Source organism: Aricia agestis, chromosome 9 (genome assembly GCF_905147365.1).
Source record: "Aricia agestis chromosome 9, ilAriAges1.1, whole genome shotgun sequence".
NCBI lineage: Eukaryota > Metazoa > Arthropoda > Insecta > Lepidoptera > Lycaenidae > Aricia > Aricia agestis.
Window position 1 is genome coordinate 15,047,798 of NC_056414.1, and position 15,317 is coordinate 15,063,114.

At 37.4% G+C, this 15,317-nt stretch overlaps 1 protein-coding gene across 1 annotated transcript in view; it reads right to left on the bottom strand.

The window, feature by feature from the left end:
- Window positions 1-12,691, bottom strand: part of LOC121730288 (atrial natriuretic peptide-converting enzyme) — a 109,939-nt gene extending 97,248 nt beyond the window's left edge. The window contains exon 1 of the mRNA XM_042119267.1: window positions 12,620-12,691. The gene's annotated coding sequence lies outside the window, so the exon portion shown is untranslated. The remainder of the gene's footprint in view (window positions 1-12,619) is intronic.
- Window positions 12,692-15,317: the final 2,626 nt, after the last annotated feature.

A 15,317-nucleotide genomic window follows, 5' to 3' on the forward strand; every position in this document is an offset into this window, starting at 1 on the left:
TAAAGTGGTCGCACATTTATTAGCACGCACGCGCCGAACGCGCCGCATTTCGTGTAATATGCGGTGCGATCGACGCGTACGGCGCGTACGTTGATGACAAATGTGCGATCAGCTTATTCATATTAGTTATCAGCTTTCAGCATCTTTATGAAATGTTGTGACTTCCAGTTTGAGCCATAGATAACATTATTGTACAACTTTAGTATTAAACATGAAAGCAGTAGTTAGATCGTTTGATACTTGATAGTCCGCGTGCCACGATCACAGATTCCCGCACCAAAAATTTAATCAAACATCAATATCAACGCAATATTTGCCGACATATTTCATGGAATTACGGTATGTTTAATGTTCAATAAAACTCCGGCCAAGCGACTGTCGGCAACGACGAGTTGGGTTCCGTAGTATAAAGTTTTATATGATATTGAATGTATTGTAACTTCTTAGTGGAAATTCATGTTTCAGAGTAATAATTTATTTATTAATAATAAATAATAACATAATAATAATAATATCTATGGACGCTTCACACCACGTGGTGTTCCTTTAGGTACTTAGCACGGGGCCAGACTGACGTCAGTCTGGCCCCATGCTAAGTACCTAAAGGACTTGTGTTACAGGTACCAGACAACGGAAATATATTTAATACTTTTATGCTATACATATATTTAAGATTTTTATTATATCATACACATATTTAATAAACATCCAGACCCAGGAACATTGAAAACTTTTTGTTCCGTCGGCGGGATTCGAGCCCGCAACCCCCAGCTTGAGCTCCCAACGTGCTCACCAGTGAGCCACAGAGGTCGTCAATACACTTTTCCTGCACTTATTCAACTTCTATTAATTTATTTTTATTTTTTTATAATTATTTTCCACACAACCGGTTTGCATAAAATCATCATCGAGTCGTAGTGTATTTAGCTGACAGTTTTTAAGTTTGCCGCAATATTAATATATTCATGTCATCTGTATGTCATCTGCCCCCGTAGACAAGTGGCAAAACGCTAACGCTAACGCTAGCGCTAGCGCTACAAAATGTATGGATTTGACATTAGTATTCGCTAGCGAAGCGATGACTTATGTCAAATCGCATACATTTTGTAGCGCTTACGCTTTAGTACAACCCGCGCAGAACACGCGCACGTCTGATCGCGCCCTAACCGATTATACAACCTAAGGCTGGCCTCACACAGCCGGAATGTTACTCTGAATTCATATTATTAATTCAGAAAGACCGGAATACCATACAATATCAGTATGCTCCACACACATTCAGATTTTTTCAGATTATGAATTTCTCAGAACGATCTGTAAGAATGATACTGACGATACCGACGACGATAAAGGATGAACCCAGTATTTGCGTTTGCATTTCTTTTTTTTATTATATAGAGCCAAAAGCAATGCTATTAGTATTAATTCTTCTTCCATAAAGACGTGTAGGTATATGTGCGACGAATCACAAGACTACTGATCAATCTGAATTTTTAAGATATGTGTGAGGCAAGGTGCCGAAATTTAGATTATGAATTCAGAGAGACATTCGGGCTGTGTGAGGCCAGCCTTAGTCATTAGACTTCTGCTTATATATGCACAGGTTTGTTTCTTGTATAAAAAACATGGTTAAAAGCTTTTACAATTTTTACAAAACTTGCAGTAAAATGACCGAAAGATCCTTATTTTTGACATCCGAATATAACTGATTGTGAGTAAATTATTAACCCAATTTTTTTTTTCATAGTAAATATTTGTACAGATTTCGGATCCAAAATATTACTTATATTATTTTTCTCGAGTCAACAATATATAAAATCACGTTTTATCTCAAATATTTAATGTTCGATTGGAAAAATTCTCTTTTTGCTTTCGGAGGAGTGTAAATTTAAATTATCAGAAGGTAGGTTTCCGTAAAAAATATACAAAAAATATTACGCTATCTATTTTATAATATCTATCATCTCGTAATTAGGAAAAACGTTTGATCAGAACCTCATCAGAACACATAAAATATTTGAAGGGAAAAAGAAAAAATAAACTTTAGCACGCATATTTTTTTCCATTCAGCCAATCACGCGATAAGGACAGACGAACCTTTGTTACGGATGTTACAAAGTTTTGCGTTTTGTATAACCCAAAAAAAATCTCATAATATTAGAGACATAAACTTGTTAAGTAACTTTATGCAACTTAATATTACACTGACCTTATCTAGATTCACATATTAAACAGTAATATAAAGTTATTTACACATAATATATCCCACCAAAACCATTTTCATGTAAAAATGTTGCCAAGACGAGAACATAATATAGTTCATGGTGGCAAAAAGTAGTGAGATCTCATGTAGAGCCAAGTTTCTAACCTTATATACTCAGCCCTAAATGTAAAAACCTTAATTTTACACAGTATACTTGATTTAATGTGTCGGCCGCACGAGAAGAATCTAAAAACTCTACACATTAGTCAAAATCGATGGCCTGGCCATTTTCTATTTGTTACGGTTAGTGTAAAAGTTATTAAGTACAACAGAGAAGTAATAAATATATTACGTTCAAAGCCCATAGAATGACGAATAACAAAATGGCCAAGCCACCCATTTTGACTAATGTGAAGAGTTACTGTAAAATAACCGATGTTGTTTATGTACCTATAAGGAGAACTATTTAGAATATACCTACTATATTATAACTATACTGATCCTAAGATTCCTGGAGAATGGGCTAAGGGAATAAGCAGAAGAGCATAGGGGTAGGGAAAAAGGTATAGGGTGCAGTTAGGCCTCCGCATAACTCACTCACTAGACGAAACACAGCGCAAGCGCTATTTCACGCCGATTTTCTGTGAGAGCGCTGTTTCACGCCGGTGTTCTGTGAGTCTGTGGTCTCTCATGGCTAACACGTATTTCTAATTTGTCACAAGAAGTATTTTATACTATTTTCAATTTTGTATCTAGCACAAGAAACGGGGTTATCTCATACTAACATCCACCCTCTGTATCTAGGAGATGGGATAGATTAGGTGGGGTTTGATAATTTTTTTGTTGTTTCTGTACTAATATTGTGTTACGTACCAAATTTCAGCAACTAAGACTTCAGGAAGTACCCTATCAATTTTGATGATCGGTGAGTCAGTGCCAAAAATGTGGGTTTTTGGACACCTATAAAATCTAAAGTATAATAGCTACGATATTCAAACTTTGCGCATTTAATTATTACACTTATGCTATTATATCTTAAAAATTTGAACTATCTGAAATAATCCAAACCAAAGTTACGAAGGTTCAAAAATACGACGAAACGTTTTTTTTTTATGAAATAAAGGGGCAAACGAGCAAACGGGTCACCTGATGGAATGCAACTTCCGTCGCCAATACTCCGGCGTAGCCAGCCCATTCGTGCCGAAGCATGGCTCTCCCACGTTTCGAGAAAAGGTAGGTAGTGCCTTTGTGCTTCGCTTGGCTCGCCTTGGCAGGGGCACTACCGTGCACCCAGATCACAGTTTACAAGTTCCTTTTTGCACAAAAGAGTTCAACGATAAGGTTCCAAGATGTCTGTTCTCGTTTGTTCGCGGAACCCCTAAAACTACCCTCGCGGACCCAACAATACCCTAAATCACAACTGAAATATTTTAAATTTAATAATAACTTCGACTTAAGTTCCCAAGCGAAAAGAAAAATGAAAAACGAAATCGGAGCAAATTGAGATTTCTGCGCCAAGTCACTTTTATTGCTTTAGAAGAAAAAGTTTGTTGGTAATGAGATCGAGTCGCGGCCATGTGCGTCTGTTTGTTTGGAGGCTTAGGGTCAATTCAGACCGCAACGCGAGTCCAGGGTTGCCAACTTTTCCAGCCGCCATAACCGGACAACAAATTAAATAATAATAATTAATAATGAAACAGTTTATTGCGCTATAGGAAAAAATTACAAACTTTTTGCACCCACCTAACTGTAGAATAGTTTGTTCATTTAGTCACAAAAATAGTCAAATATCCCCCCTCGCGGCCTGCATGCTGATTGCTGTCTATAACTAACGAAAGTGACTTTGGCTACGGCCCCAGGAGTTCTCTCCACGTTCCGAACCACGGTATACCTGGTTTCCCTCGGTACACAATCTTACTTGTTGGTAGCATATGCTTAGAATACTTCTCACGAAACCGAAGTCACCAAATGTTTCCCTACAAATGTTGAGGAGTTCCATCTATTACTTATCGATCCTTCATCAGATCCCCACTTTTGTGAATATAGTACCAAATTGGGATGATAAGGATACCCTATAAGTATACCAAAAGGAAAAAAATTAAAATCGGTTAACAAACGGCGGAGTAATCGTTGAACATAAAAAAAAGACATAACACTTCCCCCATTCTGAAAGTCGGTTAAAATTGTAGCCTATGAGTTATTCTGATGTGTAAGCTATATTATTGTAAAGTTTCATTAAAATCCGTTCAGTAGTTTTAGCGCGACAGAGTAACAAACATTCATACATCCATACATCTATACATCCAAACAAACTTTCGCCTTTATAATATTAGTAGGAGTAGGATTTAAGCTACCATACTCCATGTAGAATGATAAAATAACAATACATTTAAAATTTAAATACTTACAATTATACACCATCATGCTAACCTAACTTCAATAAAAGTCTTTTAATAAACCACTAGAAGTAGTTCCTGGTTGACTGTTATTAATAACGAGCAAGTTCCTAAGGCGATCTCATATTAAAGTTTATATTACAGTCCGCTCACAATACGCTGGCCGGGCACTTCGGATTAGTTTTACTTTAGGGCCTGTGTCACTGAAGCGCTTAAAAGTTACTTTAACGCGGTTTCATAATAATATATACCTGGGAGAGCCATGCTTCGGCACGAATGGGCCGGCTCGCCCGGAGAAATACCACGTTCTCACAGAAAAACGGCGTGAAACTGCGCTTGCGCTGTGTTTCGCCGAGTGAGTGAGTTTACCGGAGGCCCAATCCCCTACCCTATTCTCTTCCCTACCCTCCCCTATTCCCTTCCCTTCCTATCCCTACCCTCCCCTATTACCCTATTCCCCCTTAAAAGGCCGGCAACGCACCTGCAGCTTTTCTGATGCTGCGAGTGTCCATGGGCGAAGGAAGTTGCTTTCCATCAGGTGACCCGTTTGCTCGTTTGCCCCCTTATTTCATAAAAAAAAATTATAAATTCGACTGTGTTTTTGTCTGAATATCTGTAACTTCAAGCCCAAACCGCTGAATCGATTTTGATGAAATTTGGTATGGAGATACTTCAACTCACGGGTGAACGTCAGTAGACGTTAGCAACCTCGGTGCACTAAAATTCGTTTATCCATACCGTACCAAAATTCGATTGGTTCAGCGGTTAGCGTGTGAAGAGGTAACAAACAGACAGACAGACTGACTTTTGCATTTTTTTAAATTAAATGTTGCACAAAACCTGCCAGACTCTTACAATTAACATGGAAATGAACTAAATACATCACATCAGTGCTTGGCCCTCAAGATGTTAACACTGCATGCATCAGAAAATACATGTTAACAAGTAGGTACAAGATCAGTTATATTCAGTGCCGTAAATAGGGCGGTGCCACCGGTGCCCAGGCACAGGGCATAGACTCTGGGGGGCGCAAGAATGGCCAGACCAGAGAGATCCTTATTTTTCGAATTGCTCCCGATAAGTTCCCGCTGCGCCCCCGGCCCCAGAGATGTTTCCCAATGTAGTAAAATAATATCTACAGACGAAAATATTATAACCTCCTCCTTTTTTGAAGTCGGTTAAAAACAAAGGTGCAGTTATACAGGGCGCAAAAAAGGCTATTTACGGCACTGGTTATATTTAAAAAGATTTAAATGCTAGTATAACAATAATATTATGATTATTTAGCTACAGATTATTAGCTACAGATAGAAATATTAGTATGTAAGTTACTTCGTTCGTGTTGGGAATAGAAACATGTTATCACATGTCTTGTCGCTATACTGTACTCGGCGAAACAAAGCGGTAGCGGTCAATGACTCCTTGCCAAAAACTTGTCATTTTCTATATAAACCGCGATTGACAATGAAGTGTCAGTTGTTGTAAATTGCGGTTTTGTATAGAAAATGACAAGTTGATGACCGAGACAATGACCGCTACCGCCATGTTTCGCCGAGTATAGTATACTGTCATAGTCTGTAAGTTTTTGTAGTGCGCCCCTCCGCCAGCGGCTAGACACAGTGATTAAAAATTCTTGAGCGAATATTTTAAAACGGACCTTGAGAAAATGTTTCATCTCATCGTGACGTCAACGAAACCCAGACAACGTGAGTATGATTATGTATAAGGGTCATACCATAAAGTTAATATACCTAGCGGAATAGAGAAACAAAGGTCTGAGCAAGAGAGATGTCACTATCAGTAACACTGCGTGGTAAAAAGAGACATGTGATACATGACAGCAGCACTCTTTTTTTGACGTCCAGTCGGCACGTGCCGCACGTTGACAATTTAATTTAATAGAAATCATGTTCAATCATGCTTGTGTACACATATTTTTCACACAGGTGAAAACCAATTTTGGTTTCGTTTGACAGCTCGAGATTGTTGGTCTATTCCGCTAGATATAATAACTTTATGGGTCATACTATTAATATGGGATTGTCCTTAATATCAGAGTAGACAGAATGATAGAGTATACCGACTTAGAACTGATGTTGAAATTTTTAAATTTGACGTATTATGACGAAAATCGTCGCTAGGGTTGTTAACTTGTTACCTACGAATTTAAAACTATGACATATTCGATGGACGTGTTCCTCTTTGGTCGTATTGTTGTTTGTGTTTTGGCACATGTGATTAAAATAATAATTGTCAGAATCCAATTTGAAATCTTTATTTTAAATATTTAAAAATAAATTATATCAGCCAGCGCGAGGCACATTCCGTTCATAATCCTAGTGAAACCCGACGAATTTGACAGATATTGAAACCTGTCCGTCGCTTTGCAGTCGAACTACTGGTCGTTATGTCTATTGTGTTAATATCATAAACTAGATGACGTCCGCAACTCCGTTGCGCCAAAACTAGTTTATCGCGTGGGAACCGTACATTTTTCCGAGATAAAAAGTCTCCTATGTCCTTTCCCGGGACTTAAAGTATCTCCATGCCAAATTTCAGCAAAATCGGTTCAGCGGTTTGGGCGTGAAGAGGTAACAGACAGACAAACATTAGCATTTATGATATTATAGTATGGATGTGAGAGTGTGTTATCTCTTCACGCTTTAACCGCGGAAAGAATTCGTTGTTTGGTATTAGGATATTTTTGGACGTGGGAGAGATATGCTTCGGCACGGATGGGCCGGCTCGACCGGATAATTACCACGGGCTCACAGAAACAGCGCTTGCGCTGTGTTTCGCCGAGTGAGTGAGCTTACCGGAGGCCCAATCCCCTACCCTATTCCCTTCCCTACCCTCCCCTATTACCCTATTCTCTCTTAAAAGGCCGGCAACGCACCTGCAGCTCTTCTGATGCTGCGAGTGTTCATGGGCGACGGAAGTTGCTTTCCATCAGGTGACCCGTTTGCTCGTTTGCCCCCTTATTTCATTAAAAAAAAAATTATACAAAAAAAGCAAAACATAGGAACACAGCTCAAGCCTTTCTTTAATCTTTAGTAAAAAAAGTATTTAAATCGGTTAAGTTTTGGAGAAGGAATCAGGGGACAACGAATCGTTGATTTTCTGCAGTTGTCTCTATCGCGTTCTGCGGTATAGGCTTGAGGTAAGGGAGACAGCTATAGATATTACACGTACTTTTTTTTCATTTCTCTAGCCCCTGGTGTATCCTCTTAAATGCGGATGCATTTAATGACAGTTAGGAAATCTTATCTCAAAGTATTTTGACATAAGCCCCATTAATTATTATCTGTCAAACTCTTCATTAAATTGCGGTTCAATCTTATTTTCCTGTTCTGAGGGTTCAATCATAATTAATAAATGTCGTAACTCGGAGGAGTACGACTGTAAGTATTTGTACAAGCACTTACTTAAGGGGGCGACTAACCCGAAATTGTCGATTTTACAATCCATTTTTATACTTGAAAATAATCCCCTAATTGTTTTATTTTCTAAACATAGATACTACATTATATTTCCAAGAATTTGATCTGAGCGAAAACACGATATCATAAAATTTTCTCGATAGAAAAAAATCACAAAGATGCATCTAATTTTTACAAATTTTTCATATATTGCCATAACCGTGCATTAAACTAAGTTTATATTTTAACGTCTTATATATAAATTTCTCGTGTCACAATGTTAGTTACCGTACTCCTCCGAAACGGCTTTACTGATTTTTACCAATTTTTATATGCATATTCTGTAGGTCGGCTACTTTTTATATTGTTAATTACGTTTATTGAATAAATAATAGTAAATTATTACAACTCGAGACTGACGGCGACCATTGTTTGTGCGACGGGATAGCGATGGACGCGGTTGTCATGGTGCCATACTTATTTAGTTACTTCAATAAAATAATATGGGCGAAATACTTTATATGGCAAAACAACGTTTGCTGGGATAGCTAGTACTGTATAAAATTCTATCATTGAGACGTGGCAGATTTTACAATGTTGTACATTTATCGAGTTACGAAGAGTAACGAAGAAAAAACTAACTTGGCGATGATTCCGCGTCGTCCTTTTTCACCTAGCATATGAAAGACGGGCATGAGTGTGAAGAGAGATGGACGATATTTTATTTTTTGGGTTAGTCGCCCTCTTAAATGTAGATTTTGACATAAGCCCCATTAATTATCTGTCAAACTCTTCATGAAATTGAGGTTTAATATAATTAATTAATGTCTCCACAAACACTTACTTCATAACATTTGATAAGTTTCGGGCATATAAGAAAACATTTGTAAGAAACATACAACTAAACAAGTTTCTAATGTAACATAAGATGTTTCTTATAAATGTTTCCTTTCTTTAACTTAAAGTCTTATTTATATTATATAAATAAGCTTTTTAGGAAGTTTTGCTAACCGATAAACCTACTATAATACATTAGCGCCACTCGTGACCCGTTTACATTAAAAAGGTTGAGCCTCTTAAAGTGCGTAGGATTTGAAAGAAGTGATTTATTCGAGCGTTTAAGTTATTCCTTTTAACCTTTTTCACGTTCACGTAAAAAACAAATATTTTAAATATGTTTCGGCATTCGACATAATTCTTATCGACGAATTCTTTTAAAATTTCTCAATTTAATTTCTTTTCTCGTATTATACCGTACTAAAAATATTTGTAATCATTTTCATAAGACGTTAATGAAGGCCGATAGTCTACAAGGAAGGTCGTAAGGCATGAGCGAACTAATGAGTATAAGAGCATTAAAGATTGTGTTGTATAAAATACAACAAATAGATGTTATTATTAGCAACATTTATTAGAAAATCTCTATTTCCTGCGAGCACTAGGTCAGGCGATGTAGGTCCAGGGCCGAGAAAAATATTATCTTATATATAAAATTCTCGTGTCACAATGTTCGTTCCCGTACTCCTCCGAAACGGCTTGACCGATTCTCATGAAATTTTGTGAGCATATTGAGTAGGTCTGAGAATCGGCCAACATCTATTTTTCATACCAAAAATTATTTATATGGCAAAACAACATTTGCCGGGACAGCTAGTATCATCTAAAAATATTATATCTTAAAGATGAACTTAATAAGTATAAGACGTATTTAGGGTCACAAAGTAACTAATTTTATTTGTTGGTCGCCATCGCTTGCGGCGAATTAGGCTAACCAGTGTGTACTGTGTAGGTATGTGTCCATTATACATATACAGTTCACCGTGAGAGTATTAGTGTTGAAAGTGTTACTTTTGACTTCAAAGCATTTTTTTTGTATGTAGGAATTCATGAATATGCCTATACACAAGTAAGACACATTCGCACCCAAAGTATTATCACTTATAAATGAATAAAGTAATGCTTTAATATACAAGATCGTTTAAGGAATATACCATGTAACTCGTATCTTTTCCACGTGGATAAAAAAATTGTCAGTTATTTGGCGACTTACGCATGTTAAGGATAAACGTATTCGTTTGTGTCGTCACAAATAAGAGGAATTTGGGACCAGGGAATGGTACAAAGTGAATTATAATAACAAAAGTAGCGTTTCGCCTCGGATTTTCGACGTCTAAATCACTTACTTGGCTGATTTTTAGGGTTCCGTTTATGATATAAACAAACGCATCAATAAAAATAGTGTGTATACAATCAGTATAATAATATGTGTGTGTGCCTTCCTTTTACCACAAAACTGATTTCGGTTAAAAGTACAATGAATCATATAATTGTGACCATCTTGATAGGCGTCTTAAAATAATATCAATTATAGTTAAGTATAGCTTAAATTTATCTTCAAATGCCTCCATGGTCCGTTGTGTAAAAAGTGTGTCGTGTCGGTCGTCCGCCCTAATGGGCTAAAGGAATTGAGACTGCTCTTGTGTACTGCGCACACACCTGGTCACTTTACAATAACTCCTCCATACCTGGCCTGATTTCAATGAAACTGGGCACCGTCAGCGAAACCGGTGTGGGAGTTATTATTTTTATTGCTCTTAAAAAAGTGTCCTAACTCCAAACGGACGGGCAGGATAAGATTATCCAATGATGCAGACATGTTCTGTTGGACATGGTTCTAGCTTTTATACAAATAGAGAGAGACTCTATTGTCCTTAGAGGAGTTTCTTTGAGGAGTTGGAGACATTAAAAAAATGCATGGTGCACACACGTAAAATAATTTAGTCACGAACCTTACGATCAACACCTAGATATGTGAAGTAACCCGAGCTTGTAGCCAAGACGCTTTCTTTATCGCTTCTTTATAAAATCGCTAATCGAAATGTATGGAATTAACAATATTAGTCGAGTCGAACCTACGTCGAACGTACTAACTCGTAGTTCGCTTGGAAGAAATTGCTCATTAGCAATAAAGCCGCCTTTGCGTTCTTGTAACTTTGCTGAATGTATTTAATGTTTAAGTACAATATCTTTTTTTTTAATATCTATGGACGCTTCACACCACGTCAGTCTGGTCCCGTGGTAAGTACCTGAAGGACTTGTGTTACAGGTACCAGACAACGGAAATATATTTAATAGTTTTATGCTAAACATAGGTATATTTAAGATTTTTATTATATGATACACATATTTAATACCCATCCATGACCCAGGAACTTTGAAAACTTTTTGTTCCGTTGGCGGGATTCGAACCCGCGACCCCCGGCTTGAGCTACCAACGCGCTCACCACTGAGCAACAGAGGTCGTCGCTTCTCATCTTGAACGCAATAAAGTATATTATATCTACATATTAACGAACGCTGATGTCAATTGCCTACGTTATGATCGGCAATTCTATAAAGAAGCGATGAAGAAACGTCTTGGCTAAAGGGCATGTGTCACCATCGACCATCATATAATAACATATTATTAGGGTTTAGACGTGGGAGAGCCATGCTTCGGCACGAATGGGCCGGCTCGACCGGAGAAATACCACGTTCTCACAGAAAACCGGCGTGAAACGAGTGAGTGAGTTTACCGGAGGCCCAATTCCCTTCCCTATCCTCCCCTATTCCCTTCCCTTCCCATCCCTACCCTCCCCTATTACCCTATTCCCTCTCTCCTCCCTCTCTAAAAGGCCGGCAACGCACCTGCAGCTCTTCTGATGCTGCGAGTGTCCATGGGCGACGGAAGTTGCTTTCCATCAGGTGACCCGTTTGCGCGTTTTTTTCATAAAAAAAAGGGTGATTACATAAATTAACATTAACAATCGTAAAAAGTCCTAAGAATTGATTGACTTATTAATGCGTGAAATGTGTAAAAACAATTTTATAAAAAAGATATGGGTAAGAAAAATAGACCAGGGTACCGTAACAAAAATGATGAATTCAAAAAAATCATTGCCATTTATTTTTACGTCCAAGAGTATTTTCTTTTTTTACATTTTTTAACAATAAGAAATTATTAGTTACAGAAGTTATAATAAATCCTAACTAACGACGCAGGCTTTAATACTTATCTTAAAGTAAAACAATTTTTCTTTTAAGCTTAGAAAGCTTTAAATAATTAAAATGGAAAAATGGTTATCATTAAAAATAATAGAATAAGACGGCCGGCGGCGTCCGAGCGACGGACGCTCAAGCGATAACGGCGGCCGTAAAAGATGAATTAAATTATACAAAATCAAAGAAGCTACACCACTTTATAGCACCTTCAAATTATAATTTTATGGAAGGACCGAAATCGGTGCAAAGTTTCAAATTCAATGTACTTTAACAGCGGTGAACATTAATTCAAATTTCAAACACTGTACATCAAGTATCTTGTCAAACTAAAATATTATATAATATACTTTAATACACCTCGCATTTTGATAAAATTAGCAGCCAAAAAATCTTACAAATCCGTCGCCCGCGAATTCAATATTTACTTACAACATATACAGCTACAGCTCTTCGGGCGTCCTATCAATTTCGGTCGGATTTCCGCCAATTTTTTTAACAAAGCTTCACTAATATTATAGTTTACGTGTATTATTATTATTTAGGAGTATAATAGTACTCACCGGGTGTAGAGGGAGGCGGGCGCGGCGGGCGCCGAGCCCGGCCGCTGTGAGTAGTGGGGACGTCAGCCGCTCCGCGCGTAGGCGGCTGTCTGAGCCCCCGCCCGGCGTAGCGCCCCCGCCTCCCACCCCGCCGCCCTAACCTGTAATCTTAAAGCCCCGAGCCCTGACCATGGTGTCGCAACACTTTTTTTTACCTTTTTGGACTTCTTAGAGAGATGAAAGAACTGTGAAAATAATAAAAATATTTTTTTAAATTTAATCATAATTAAAAGCCTTCACTTCTTTGCATTATATCGTTTATCAATATGATGATGGTGAAAAAAATTAATCTGATATCCTTACTAATATTATAAATGCGAAAGTGTGTCTGTCTATCTGTCTGTCTGTCCGTCTGTCTGTCTGTCTGTCCGTCTGTCTGTCTGTCTGTTACCTCCTCACGCCCAAACCGCTAAACTGATCGTGCTGAAATTTGACATGGAGATACTTTGAGTCCCGGGAAAGGACATAGGATACTTTTTATCCCGGAAAAATGTACGGTTCCCGCGCGATATACGAATTAGGCGCAACGGAGTTGCGGGCGTCATTTAGTATAAAAATAAGTCGGGTTTTCCTTCTTGACGCTATAACTCCAGAACGCACGAACCGATTTCCACGGTTTTGCATTCGCTGGAAATGACTCCGTGAGGTTTATAGAAAAAAAATCAGAAAAAACTTCAAGAGAAAAGTAGGAAAACAGGGAAAACAGGCAAAACAACGTTTTCCGGGACAGCTAGTTATTTATAAAATTTGATTAATTAGAACCATGGTTAGGCCGACTTAATCTTAAGGTGTAAGGCGTATAAATAAAGAAAAAAAAACCATGGTCTTTATTTTCTCAAAACAAATAATTTTTTTGTGTACTTCAGATGACTGCGCCATGAAGATAATAAGTTTAATTAGTGACTAGATGACGCCCGGCACTGCGTTGCGCCAAAATTCGTGTATTGCATTGGAATTGTACAGTTTTCCGGCATAAAAAGTATCCTATGTTCATATCCTATGTTCTTTACCGGGACTCAAAGTATTGCCATACCAATATTCAGCAAAATCGGTCCAGTGGTTTGGGCATGAAAAGGTAACAAACAAACGGACTTTCGCATTTATAATATTAAGTAGGATATATTTTATACTGTCAGGCCTAACTGTAATATTCAGTTTATCAAGACCCAACTATTCTCATTTTGTTGCCAATTTAGTCTACTTTCAAATAATTCCTAGTGACTTGTACCATTAAACAGGTCCTTGGTGGTAAAAAATGGCAAAAACTGATCAAAAATTTAATGGCTTCTCATGAATTTTACAAGGTTCCGGAAGGATTTTGGGATGGAAAAATTATATTTGTCATTACATACAACATATAAAAAAATCAGAACTACCCCATTTGATGCAAGTGAAGACACCTTTTATTGTACAATTTCCATGGACTTTTGGTTTCGATAGATTTGTCGTCGCGTCGTGAAAGTAACGAAAAGCGGTTTTAAAATACTGCCTTAAATTGCTCAAAACAGATAAAAAATAATATTTCGAGAATATGAACACCTATATTGAAATATGGGCATGTTTCTTTGTGAATGACAGCTCTTTTTAATAAGCTTCATTAGTAATGAATAATATATCCTTTTTCTTAGTAACAAAATGTTATTTTTTGTGTAAATAATTATAAGAAAACCTTTGTAAGAAGAAGGTTGGCTATTCTCTGGACTCCCTCGAGATATCACTCAATTAGCGGTGGGCTCTTCTCAGGTGTTTTGTGATTAGTGATTACATATTACTACATAATATTATTATTATATTGTCTTATGGAATGATAATATTAAGTCTTTTGACGCTTTCGTGGTGGCTCAAAGCCCGGCTTTTGTCTCTTACGACATAGGTTATGATTTATGACAATGCAGGCTGATTACCTGATTGTTTGATAAGAAAAAAATCGGTCAAGTGTGAGTCGGACTCGAGCACGAAAGGTTCCGTACCCAACGGTACGGAACCTTTCGCGGTTACGGTTAAAAAAATATTAAGGGGGCTCCCATACAAAAGACACAAATTTTGGCCTAGTTTTGCTTTACAACTAAAGCAAAACTAGGCCAAAATTTGTGTCTTTTGTATGGGAGCCCCCTTAACATATTTTTTAATTTCATTATCAATTAATTATTCAAGTACACATATAATTGAGGGTTTTGAAAATTCCAAGTGCCTATCTGTTGCCATTAGAGATATTGAGCAATAAAATAAAAGAAACACGTTTGTTGTCTGAGAGCCTCACTTAAATATTAATTTAATTTTGTTTTTAACCCATCAAGCCCCATTTAAAGCTCACTGGTGAGCGAGACACATTAGAATAATAATAGATTTCCAAGAATCCACGATCGAAGGATTAAAATTAATTGTTACTAGCTGTTTGACCGAGCCTTGCTCGGTATTCGATAAAACACGAATAAAAAGACATTTTCTAAAAATGATTCCTAGCTAGATCGATTTATCGCCCCCGAAACCCCCTATATACTAAATTTCATGAAAATCGTTGGGGCCGATTCCGAGATTCCAATTATATATTTATATACAAGAATTGCTCGTTTAAAGATATAAGATAGCGGTAACAGAAATACACAATCTGTGAACATTTCAGAAGTCTAGCTTTAGCAGGTCTTGAGATACAGCCTAG